Raw genomic sequence first — 12,195 nt, 5'->3', positions numbered from 1 at the left:
TCAAACACCACAATTGTGCAAAACAAACGAAGCGTACATAAGTGCGTAATCCGTTGCGCGTTGACTTCGCAGTGTATGCTGCCTCCCTTTGCTGCTATTAACTTTATGAGAACCAACTTTTGAATGTTTATGTGTATCGTCACAGCAGGCAGCCGGTGCCGCAAAGGGGAGTGTAACAAGAAAGGAAAAAGAGAAGAAAGCTCAGTTTTACTTCACACCAGCGAGATGTGCATTAAAACGCGATAATTAGAATGGTTTGCCATTTGGGCATTCCCCGTGATCAAATGTGAGCGGCTTCGGCAGTCATCGAAACAAGCTCGGATCTCACTTACAGTCGTACCTTTGAGTCGATAGATTATGCTCAAATTAAGGTACTATTCTTCTTTTTTTCTGCACATAGCGCCCATGACACCGAGATAAACGCGCTAACTAATCACCGCGTCTCATTTTTTCTCACCTGCTAAATAATTACGGGTCTTGAAGTTCTATCAGTTCCTGATCACCAAGACCAGCCTTACTGCACGCAGCATGCGTCCGCAGTCTGAGATGTATTTTCAATCACGGAGTACACACACACGCACGCACACACAATGTGGTTCGCTTCCCTACGCAAAAATGAGCCGATACGTTCGCTGTTTCTCGCCGTACACGTTACCACAAGAAACGCAGGCCACTTCCACGGAAAAGCACATAACCTTCATCGCACAATCGTTCAGGCAACACCACGCGGCTCACGTTCGCAACTAAAAAAGGCCAGCGTCGCCAGATTATCACGCCGTTTACCACACGCCGATGTTCTCCGACACAGAATCCCGTAATCTGGCTGGCGAGAGATTCACCTCAAAAGAAATACACGCGTCTACGTGACACCCGCCAACAGCAAGCACTGCGCGACCGCATCGCGCAGAAAACCGGCGGCGGCTGTGTCATGTCGATCAGGGTCACTGCACGTGCACAGGCGATGTCACGCTGTGACGTCACCGGCGAGGTTTAACGTACCCCAAGAGAGGTCTATCGTACTGCTAGCGAGTACAACGGACGCCTTGAACGAATCACGGTTTCAGTGGCAGCATCTGCACACGCACGTGGCGCAATTCGAATCCATTGTATTCGCGAGAAGCGTTTATTTCATCATTAACGAGGCAACCGCGGATGCGTGAAGGCGAGCTTTGTGGTTCTTTCGTTCTTCTGCACATCCGGCGCCGCCGCTGCCGCGGAAGCGCAGGACGCGAGCGCCATCTCGTGGTGTTGCAAGGAACCAGCAGCGCGCGCGGCGCGCGTGCTCAGCTGTGACTGTTCGGCCTATTCCGCAAAGGAGACAGCCAGGCCGCTGAGCCCACGGTCACGAAAACCGGCGAAGTTTGCCAAGCTTTGTTTTTAGAAGTCACAGGCCTGCTCGGCACACACAGCACAGTCATAGTGTAAGCTGGAGGAGTGGCTCTAAAGGAGGCCAATGTAAGCTGCTTGAAGACAGTCTCTACAACTATTGAGTATATACCGAAACTAGTGTTTTAATTTGCACACGTTTATTGAAACACAGCCAAGTGTATTTTATGATTCTGAAAGCAGGTCGCGATAGACTGCAGCGGGGCACTGCGGGTGCTTTGTTTATCAATACGTTGGCTAGCTGCAGCCGTTCGTACGTTGCGAGGAGCCGCCGTAACGCGTACCGAAAAGCAAACACAAGCATCAAGACTGCGCGGCGCACATGTCACATCCCTTGACAATTCGCACGATGCGTGTCACAAAACGCAACTGCAATGTGAAGTTTTGCAGGTATGGACGCGACGCGGCGCGCAGCTCACAGCACGTGACTCATCGCGCACTAGGACGCCTGTATAGGGCATGTTTCCGTAGCACCTAGCAAGCGCTGGCGCGGCACAGTGATAGAGTATACCTGACCCCCGCGGAGAGAGCCCGGATTTGATCCCAGCGGTAACTATGTATTTTTTCCTCATTCTTGGCGACAGCTGTGACAGACACCAGTGGTTGCGACGGTGGTGAACAGTATTACCAACCAAAGCGGCTATTAGATTGAGCCCATTACAGCTTACGCCGTAAAATATGCATGAGTGTAATTAGGGGAGCTGGCATCTTGCGTGCGCCCTCGAAGTTCCTGCAACGATGATATAGGGCGACGTTATATATAAGAAAGTACAAACAACATTCGCGGAATATGGTAAGATAAATACAAGTAGAGTCATATAAGGATATAGCTTAAAGCCATAGATGTATGCTAGATGTACACGTAATCACGCAACGTAATGACACGAACCAAGGTTACAAATGCTCGTACGAACAAACTGAAATCAAGGCTATGCTTCACAAATAGCCCTAGGTACAAAAGTTTCCGGAGTATGACATCCAAAGAAGACGCAAAATACTGTCGCAGTCAATGTATTCACGATCAGATAAAACAAAGGATATAAGGATCACCGAATTCCTCACGCAAATTCCAGATTCACTGGTGAAGTCGCGGAAAACCTTCAGATTGTCGCGACTTCAGTGTTTACAAATAAGGAAAAAAAAAATGTGGCCCGTTGCAATGCTCTTTAGCGCTTCCTTCCTTGTTTCCTTTTTTCTTACACCATCTTCCTTTTCTCGTTTTTATTTGCAGCTGTCTCTCTTCAGCCTAAGGCTTCCTTTTTGCAATACCCCCTCGCTTCGTTTCATGTCTCCCGCCGCGTTTCCCGATTTCTTCACTCCGCCCCCCCCCCCCCCACATGTATCGTCTCCTTTTTCTTTCATTCCTTCTTTATTCCATTGTACTTGCTCGCCTCGTCAGCCGCCCTTCTTCACGCTCCTTCAGGGGGCGCTGACGCGCCGCTGCCTTTCGCTGTGTCAGCAGTGCGAGCAATCAACCAGCGTACCGATTAATTGCACTGTGCCGGCAACCGCAGCAATCTACCCTCCACTACTCGCGTCTCTGCCGGCAAGCATATGAATCTTCCTTGCGCGCCTGAGTGCCACCCGAGTTTGTGTTCGGCGTTGGTGTGCCCCATTTGCGTCGTTGTTCTTGTTCCGTGTCACTGAGACGCCGCGTTTGCGCGAGGCTGACTAGTGAAACAAGTTCCGCTAATTGCGCGCTCCGAAGCGGCGTAATTACTTTACGGTGCTGAACAAATCAGCTTTTTCCTGATTTTTGTTTTGGTAAGTTTTATAATTGTGATTGACTATATAAAAGTAATGTGCGGTGTACTTTGTTCTGCAGGTATGCGTTGCTCGACCGCCCAGAGTCCGGCCGGCTCGCTTCTCCGCGCAATGTTTGACTTTGCGAGGCTAACCTTGAGTGAATGCCGCGCGATAAAGAAGGGACAAAAGAAAAAAAAGCGGCACGATAATTAAAGCATAGAACTAACATCAAAGGCTTTCTTGGGAGGAAATGTTGAAATGGGAGAAAGCATGCGTGCGGCACTTGAAGAGAGAAAAGAAAAAAAAAAGAATCCCAAGTACATGCGCCCAGGTAATCTAATTCCCAAGTGAAAGTGTAGACAGGGCACTACGGAAAACGGGCTCGGACTTCGAGTTTCCCCATGAAGGATGAAGTAATTAGGCGATCTGCTGCTTGTGCCACAGACGCATGCACATTAATATGACAAGAGGTAGTCATTAGAGAACTAATTGTGAAAGCAAGACTAATTAAAGTTTAAACCGAAAGCGTTAGACGACTCTAATCCTAATATAGGACTTGAAGTGCAGCCTCCGAGGAGTTCTTAACCGGTTCCATAGTGGTAAAAAGCTTACGCTGCTAAGACACGCAACTAAATCACGCATGCGTAATGAACTGTGGCCAATTCCAGCCAATCCGCCCTTTTTAATTTTTCATGGGATGCCCTCTGGCGCACACCGCTGGAAACGTTTTCGAAGGGTGTCGAATGTGCCGGGGCTTTCACGTGGAGAATTGTGCGCATGAACCGATGTTGAGCGAGCGTCGGATTCGCGTTTCCGGAGTCACGAGTAATTATTGATGGCTCCTCGAGGCCAGCATGTCGTCCCTCGAAGCTACTTAGCACTCGCTGTACTAGCGGGTGAGAAGCCCCGAGCGTGCCCTTGTGCCAATGAAAAGAAGCCCATAAATAACAGCCCGCCGACTCCTTTGTGTCGACGCGGCTGCCGTGGAAATTGCTGTCGCGGAATTCAGCACGTTGAGCCATTCCTCTGGATATTTTGCATATTCGATTCATGAAGCCCTATAGACAGCAGGTTCCATCGTCCGCTCATCGATTTATCGAGTAGCGGTGCATTTGTTTACCTCAGCAATTGCTGCTACTAGCTGCTCGTCGTTTGCTCCGAATATCGCAGAAACAACGCCGCGCTGATGCCAAATATTGACAAAACGTTGCAAAACGCACATATATGCGCAAATGAACCACGCAGTTTCATTCTGAGTCGAGTCGACAAGATCGCGCCGTGGCTTTGCCCACAACCGCGACTGTGAAACCATTGTGGCTGTTATTGCTGATTTAGATAGCTCGTGCTCGTTCTTCGTTAGCTTCATCATATCTACAGTTGGCGCTTTCCACAAACACTCATTAGAGCGCGTGTAATTTTCTCTCAAAAACACGGACGCAATTGTGACACCGTCGGCAACCGAGTGAGGTGGTTGTTTACGCTCCTGTACCCAAGGTAGCGTGACATGTTATCCGCTTGACGTAGGAGGTTAACAGCGCACCTAAGGAACTACAATTGGTGTGTCGGCTCAACAATACGCCCATCTACGTATAGTCGCATTTCATGCAGGGAGCGCGCCGGCGCATTCTACTGGAAGCCTTGAGGAATGGCGACGTATACCGATGGTGACACAGCGCTGTGTCGCAGCCTGCAGCCGCCTGACGCGAGGGTGCAGTTCAGCGTAACGCGAACATGCGTCAGGCGCGGCGAAGTTACGCAGTTATAGGCCGGCGGAAAGCGGACACACTACACATAGGATCCCAGTGTCACGGCGGCGATCAGCGCGCTTTGACGAAGCCGGCGCCTGAATAAAACATATCCGATCTCACGCCAGAGACGCTAGACCCGAGGGAATATAAAGGGGGCATTATAGTCCTCACGCCGGAGGACTGTAAAGCCGTTCTATCCTGGACATTCCGCTATTTTCTTCGAAGCGTGACGTAGGTGCGACGCTCACAAAATGGCGCTGATGGCGCCGTTTTGCTTTCGTAACGTGACGCAAGCTTGGACGTTTTGCCTGAGAAACTGAAATGAGGGCACCGAACGTAACGTTCTCGATAGAGCAAAAGGGTTTTCCTCCTCAGTAAAAACAAGGCGCCTAGCTCAAAGCGTGCGATTATTCCGTCGAAAACGCGTCTCGCTTCCGTCGCCTGCTGCGCACAAGCTGTCGCCTCCTTCATTACCTAGGATGCGTGTCCCCGGGAAACGGAATGAGTCATCGTATGTTGGAGCCAACGCGCTATTTTTCTGCCTTGAGACAACACACGCGATCTACCAGTGGTGATGAACGCACGATCAGGGCCGCGTTACCGCTTTCTCGTGTGACGCATTTGACTCTGCCCGACTTGATTGGCTGAAAAACGTATCCCTTTCGGACGCCATTCAATTCAATTCTTTCAATTCTTTATTAGCAGACATAGAACATACAGAAATACCAGAACTGCACATTCCATTGCACATGGCCGCTCATTAGAATAATTCGAACGGTTCGTCGTGCCGCAAATTATGCCGGAAAATCTCTACAATGGCGACCCAGCGCAGCGTCACGCAAAGCTAAACTAATTACTACGAAACGACCCTTCCTGCGACGCTCTTCACGGAGTATTCCTTCAGCAAGCTGACATGGCAGTCATCTTAGACCGCCAGCACAATATTCGTAAAATTGCAGCCGCATTGCACTGGATTCTGCATGATATCCGCTCACTTGTTTTTTGAAGCGCTTCGCAATATAGCTGCCAAGGACCAGAAAAATGAATTAGTCGATGAAATTGTCAGCGCCGCGTCACGTTTCGTCATGTCGAGGAAAAGCGCAAAATTGCGTTTTGCAAAATTTACGCTTCCTGGCACAAATTCTAAAGCACTGACCAGCTCCACAGCCAATGAGACAGTCAACATGGCGCGTAATGGCGGCCGTGCAACCGCCACGCCTGTCGAGAATAGAGCCCTAGAGGACAAATTTTAGGCATACCAGGCGTCGCCGGCGTAATGTATTCGACATGGCCGGCCTCTACCGGGCACACTAAAAACGCCGGACTCTAATCGCGCCCTTACTGTGAGCGCACCCCGCAGAGTGAGATGCGCTTGAATTAAAATTACGAAGGTCCCGTATTGAACTATAGAATCAGTTTCCTTCGTTTCATTTAACTATACTCCTTATGTTCAAGTCTACCGGCAGTTGGTGCACGTAGAGTTCCCGTATATGCTCCCTTTAGGGATCAAGGCTCCAGAGCATATACTGTAACTCTATAGGTACACAAACCGGTTTCCTCCGCTAGGGAAAAACCCTGCGGAATAGGATCAAAATCAAGCCAAATTTTATGTACGCGGCTTGGGCGGGTAGAAACTGTACGCTTAAACTTCGAAAGCATCTGCCACCTCATTTTTGTACGTATACATATATACATATACATACATACATATATATATATATATATATATATATATATATATATATATATATATATATATATATATATATATATACCGGGTGTTTCCGCGAGAACTTTCACTTCTTTTCACAGTGCCGACTTAAGTTGCCACGTGATCACCTTTCAATGGGTGCCTAGTCATTGTGGTGTGACTGGCAATGAACTCGCTGACAGTGAGGCAAGATCGGCGTTCTCTTCCTCTGATGAAGTACGGATTGCCTACTCGGGATCTGACACCAACTCCATGACCAAGGCGCATATGCAGGGCCTTACAAAGGCATACAGAGCCCACGATGACAACATGTACAGACGCCTAGATATGATCGACCCAGGGGGTAAATTTTGTTTGCTCCCGAAGCTTACACGGATCAAAACGTCATTGCTACACAGGATTCGGCTCGGCGCTGCTTTCACCCGTCGCTACGCGCACCTCGTCGGCCAATCGAACAGGCCTTATTGTCAACACTGCCAGATGACTGAAACACTGGAACACATACTGTGCGATTGCCCAGCATATGCGCTGGAGCGAAGGGCGTTAGAAAGTTTCCTAGCCAGCGTTGGCAGGCAACCACTGTCGGGGGAAGCTATCCTCGGCCCTTGGCCTGACACTGCAACTTCAATGCGTGCAACTAAAGTGTTGTTGAAGTTTCTACAGGACACTAAGCTTGACGAGCGGCTCTAGCAAGGCAACTGTCTCCTGTACATAAGCCCTCACCACTTCTCTTATCATCATCATCCATCCCAGTACTTTCACTCCCCTTCACTCTTCCCCAGTGCAGAGTAGCAGACTAGAGCGCACTAGCTCAGGTCGACCTCTCTGTCTTTCCTATCAATAAATTATATTCTCTCTCTCTCTCTCTCTCTCTCTTCACTTCTTCAACGCGAAAACGTTAAGGAGCCCATGTCGCCGAAAATCCGGCGTCGGTATCCAGCGTCCGGCGTCGGTCTTGGCTTCGGCGGAAAAGATTTTCCAGCAACCCATACCTAGGCCCTTCATGTGACGCAAGGAATTTACTAAAGTAATTGAATTTCTCAAGGTAAAGTACGTGAAAAAATCGTAAACTATGGCCTACACACAACCTACAGGCACGATAACTCTCGGATTGTAGTTTGACTATACGAGAAAACATAATTCTGTTACGCGAAAACCCAAAGAAAGCCCACTTTTCCAGCGTTTTCTACCATTCACAGACTAGCCGCAGTGTCCGCCATTTGCGCGCGCAGGCGCACGGTTGCCTCGGGGGTCACGGAGCAGCGCGCCCGGTTCCTTGCAATACCTCCAGCTGGCGCTCGCCTCTGTCGCATTGATGCCGCCGCAAGAGGCCGCGTTTCTACCACAAAGCCCCCCTTTGCACATAGCGTTCGCGGCCAGCGTTTTCCGGTAAACATTACGACTACGTATGCTCCAGTTGCCGCGAAGCGTGGGAAGCAGTCAGCGATATTTAAATGCTATCGCGTTCCACTCTTAAAGGCGAAGCTTAAGCGTCCTCTAAATTTTTAAAAGTTTTCTTTGGTAGGAAATAAATTCTTGTCCATGAGGTGGTCTATTTGAAGAGGCAGACATCACATGCAGAAATACTAGAAACAAATAATCGAATAATTAAGGAAAATTCACCAGTGAAGTCGTCAACTAATTACCTTTTGGTACAAATTGAAGTTTGAAATTTCTAGCAGAGGAGTTCGCAAGGAGGATCCACTTGGAACGAATTCTCAGAATGACACCAGTATGGAGATAGTAATTCCCGAACGTTGCTGAGAAATGGACTGGCGCTGCAGTCAGTTTTGCGCTTCAATGCATAAAACGACGTTTTGTTAAGGATGTTGGTGGAACAACCGTGGATTATTGCAGCAAGTTCGACGGCGCATATTTCGTAAATTGTGTCATCCACACCATTATTCTTAAGCGGATATGCTTTGCAGATAGTTTGGGACCATTAGTTGGGGGTCTACTCTGTTTTACAAATACAAATTTGTGCGCAATGCTCGAACCCTCTCATTCGACAGCCGCACAAGCAGGCCGAACGAACGTTGTAGTATTGAACGAAGAGAACTAAAGTCTACCTATTTTGGGAGGCGAAACCTTGACATTGTGCCTTATGGAATTTAGGAAAAATGAAGGAAAGCGTGCACTTCGATGTTGTTTTCCTTCTCCTCAATTCAGTTGTCTCCAGCCAGGCAAATCCCTGCCGAATGTTTAGCTTTGAAACAAATAATGCAGGAAATTTACAAATTCCTAACTTCAATAGAAACGGACAAAGAGTTCTGTAAACACTGCCTCCTGCATTGTTTGCAGGGGTCGAAAATGGTTTCAAGGTTAGAGGTGACGCGAAGTTGGCATTGTTTGTGTGAGCTCTGGGTGGTCCACTCCACAAGTTCTTGGCATAATTCAAAGCGGTGCATAATGAATGAATTATGCCCGCTCTAAATGCTTAAATACACGATATGTATTTAATCTTACTTCTTTTATTACAAATGTGTGAAATCTTTCTCTAACGTTTATCAAATTTGCAGCAACGTTTGTAAAAAAAAAATGCTGGCGTCAAAAAAGAATCTCTCCCAAATAGTCGGAAAAGATTCAAGCTTTCTTCTTTTCAAGCAACAATCTGATCAAAATTGTTTCAATGAAAACTGAGCAAAATTATTTCTTACTGTATCTGTATAGGCGTATGAGGTTGCGGGATGAGCATTGTACTGAGGCCACTTTTTTAGCAAGCTATAAAAAGCAGAGACGCTCTTTCAAACAGTACCCCCATTCGACGTAAGGGTCGGTGGCATTTCCGTTCATTCCACTTGACATGTGCACGCGCAAAAGCCCCTACGCTTAACGTCCCGTGGTGGGCTGTTGAGCTGATAGGGGAAGCATTGAATTTGGATAAGCTTGTTTATGTTGGGTCCTCGAAGAGCTAACAGAAAATCCACCTTTTTTTCTTCCGAAGGAGAGCGTGTGTTTTCGCACTGCGATGCTTCTGACCTTTGCGCGACGTAAATTTATCCGGGACAGCTTTGTTCTTAAACTTAGAACCAGTTGCAGTGACAACTGTGATGGCAGAGTGACCTTCCTGAGAAAAGGCAGCAGAGAAGCGGGAGGAAAGTCGCCTCTCGAGGACTCAAATACCGAGACACTCGAAAGGCCCATTGGCAATCTCTTCTCGAAGGACCCCCCCGCCCCCTTGCTGCGATAGGATCACACCGATGACAAAACAGGGACCAGGTTTGGAGAACCTTGTCTTCCAATGTCGAAACGCGGAAGCAATGTGCGTGCGTATGTTTTTTTCTTGCGTAAGCCAGGCTCTTCTGCGTTCTGTTTACTGCCCTATACTGTTACACACTGGACAACAAAAACCAATAAAAAAAACCAAAAATGAAAGGTACTGGCACGCATGTGCACAATGCATGTGACACACGTTGCACCCACGTGTGTCAGTTTGCTTTATTTGTCCGTTCTACAACAGTATAGCGCAGTAAACAGAACGATGGCAAAATAACTGTCCCCAGTCGAAGCAATGTTGAAGTCTCACCTCCGCTTTCAAGAAATAGCTTTTTTTTCTTTAAAAAAAGAAGTTAAGCGTCAGTATTTTTAACTTTTCCTGCAACATCAAATATCAGCAAGCTTCGAACTAAGCTAGCCAAATTTCCCTTGTCCGTTGTAATGTATATCTTTCTTTTTCCAATTCAGGTAGTATCCACAATATTTGGTTGGACGAGGGAGATATATCCAGTAGAATAGGCTTGACTCATAAGTATTCATAAATTGTCAACGCAGATTATTTTTTAGCAACTGTTTGAAGCTCCTTTACCATATCATCATCATGAGCCCATTGTAAGCCCACTGCAGGACGAAGGCCTCTCCCTGCGATCTCCAATTACTCCTGCCCTGTGCCAACAGATTCCAACTTGCGCCTGCGAATTTCCTAATTTCATCGTCCCACCAAGTCTTCTGTCGTCCTCGACTGCGGCTTTTCTTCTCTTGGCGCCTATTCTGTAACCTTAATGGCCTACCGGTTATCTAACCTTCGCATTACCGGTCGTGGTCAGCACTTTTTTTTTTCGCTTTATGTCAACCAGAATATTGGAACGCCGGTATATAACACAAAAATCAAGTCACCTGTGACAACACGACATCTTGTTACAAGTTGTATTTCTTTCTTTTTATGCTGTTATCTTGCTGGCACGAATAACAGCTATTGTATAGTGACGTAATGATATATCATTCTGAACCTTCGTACCTTGCTGTAGCACTTACGTTCTGTAATCTTGCATAATTTTATTAGCATTGCTTACAACGTACGAATGAAGCTTTTTACCAATGCATGTCCCTGGCATTACCTTTCCACTTCCGCTACTATAATACCCTCCCATGAGGGGTTTTAAGAGGATTGAGAATAAATAAATCAACGATAAACAGGGCAAGCAAGTTCTGTTTTATAAAAAGAAAGTGCTTAGCTTCAAATTACAAGGAAAATAATTGGCATAACATCCTCTTAGTTGACATTGCACGTTTGTAAGGAAAAGACATTGTCACAAAGATAAAGTCCCCTGAATTCATGGCGCTCATTTTGTGCTACTAAGGCTTGCTTTTCTTTCTTTCATTTTCATTTTTCTTATTTTGCGGCGTTCATCATTGTGCATCGCTCAATGTTTATAGCGATCAGCTAATAAGCAGGTAGCTTATTAGCTGCAGTGCTGCTTCCCACTTCACAGCTGCGAATGTCACACAAAATTCGAGTACATCAATATGCCTGAACATGAAAAAAAAAAAGAGAAAAAACTTCTGCTCAGAAATCACCTTGCATCCCTTTAATAAGGCATCTCTCATAGAGGAGCTGACCGCCTTAAGACGTTAAACACGTGAACGAAACTGGGGCCAAATTCCCAAAGCTTTTCATTCGTAAGTACTCTTTGCCATTAGCCGGCCGCCTTTGCTGATTTGATGTCCAGCATCACGACTGGCTGATATTTTTTTTTACGAAATATTACAACGCAAGGGCATTTGTGAATACGAGTACTGACTTGCAATGCTCTTAGAGCTCACCATTTATCTATACTGTACACTGAAATGCGAAGGTGCTCGGCGTATTTCGGCAGTTGTCTTTGGAACCTATGCACTGCAGTAAAGCAATTTTCTTTGCATCTTCGATTAGGGACAAATGTACGGAGAAACTACGATTGTTCGAGATTGCCGATTTTGAGGGTCGCACCAGTTCTTGCGGTCTATCAGCTTGAGTCAAAAGACGAACAAATCATAAGAGACACGCGCTGTTTCTGTTTTTTTTTATTCCGTAGTTGAGGATATCTGCGACGAGCACTTACTTATTCTACAATGCTTACTTCAGGGACAGTATGTATTGCTTAACGACTACAAATACAGTTACGCAAAACAGTGCGTTAATGTCTATGCTCGCGTTTGATGCAGCCCAGTTTTCATTTACTACCTCGTTTTTTTTTTCAGTTTAAGCTGATGGTGGTTGGTGCGTGTCTGAACAAAATAAGGCCGTGCAAATACGGCAGTCTGGAAAATGCCATGTTCTTGCTACCAAAGAAGGCGCATTTATGAAATAATTTTCAGTGTAAGAGCCTGTCATTTTCGTATTTTGAA

This window comes from Dermacentor variabilis, chromosome 7, assembly GCF_050947875.1.
Source record: "Dermacentor variabilis isolate Ectoservices chromosome 7, ASM5094787v1, whole genome shotgun sequence".
NCBI lineage: Eukaryota > Metazoa > Arthropoda > Arachnida > Ixodida > Ixodidae > Dermacentor > Dermacentor variabilis.
Note: the sequence above shows the minus strand (reverse complement) of the source record.